Source organism: Echinops telfairi, unplaced genomic scaffold (genome assembly GCF_000313985.2).
Source record: "Echinops telfairi isolate 266 unplaced genomic scaffold, ASM31398v2 ScPeMD7_7457;HRSCAF=8495, whole genome shotgun sequence".
NCBI lineage: Eukaryota > Metazoa > Chordata > Mammalia > Afrosoricida > Tenrecidae > Echinops > Echinops telfairi.
In genome coordinates, this window is record NW_022111357.1 from 8,876,717 (window position 1) to 8,877,627 (window position 911).

A 911-nucleotide genomic window follows, 5' to 3' on the forward strand; every position below is an offset into this window, starting at 1 on the left:
ATAGGAACTGGAAACAGGGAATCCAGGACAGATAATCCCTTTGGGACCAGTGGTGTGAGTGGCGATACTGGGAGGGTTTAGGGAGGGTAGGTTGGAAAGGGGGAACCGATTACAAGGATCTACATGTGACCTCCTCCCTGGGGGACGGACAATAGAAAAGTGGGTGAAGGGAGACGTTGGACAGGGAAAGATATGACAAAACAATAATTTATAAATTATCAAGGGTTCATGAGGGAAGGGGGAGCGGGAAGGGAGAGGAAAATATGAGGAGCTGATCCCAGGGGCTTACGTGGAGAGCAAATGTTTTGAGAATGATGAGGGCAATGAACGTACAAATGTGCTAAAAAAAAACCAAACCACAGAATGGCAGAATAGATTTTTAAAAAATCATTTTATTAGGGGCTCATATAACTCTTATCACAATCCATACACACATCAATTGTGTAAAGCAGATTTGTACATTCATTGCCCTCATCATTCTCAAAACATTTCCTCTCTACTTAAGCCCCGGCATTAGGTCTTCATTTTTCCCCTCCCTCCCTGCTCCCCCCTCCCTCATGAGCCCTTGATAATTTATAAATTGTTATTTTGTCATATAGAATAGATTTTTTAAAAAGAAGCATCGTCATGGAGAGCAAATGTTTTGAGAATTATGAGGGTAACGAATGTACTAATGTGCTTTATACAGTTGATGTATGTATGGATTGTGATAAGAGTTGTATGAGCCCCCAATAAAATGATCTTTAAAAAAATAAGTAAATAGCCCGTTCCCTGGTGGCACAGTGGTGATGTGTTGGGCTGCTAACCACAAGGTCAGCAGTTTCAAACCACCAGCTGCTTCCGAAGGAGAGAGACGAGACTTAAATATAAAATAAAATAAATGTATACACACCCAATGAAAGACCCTCAAA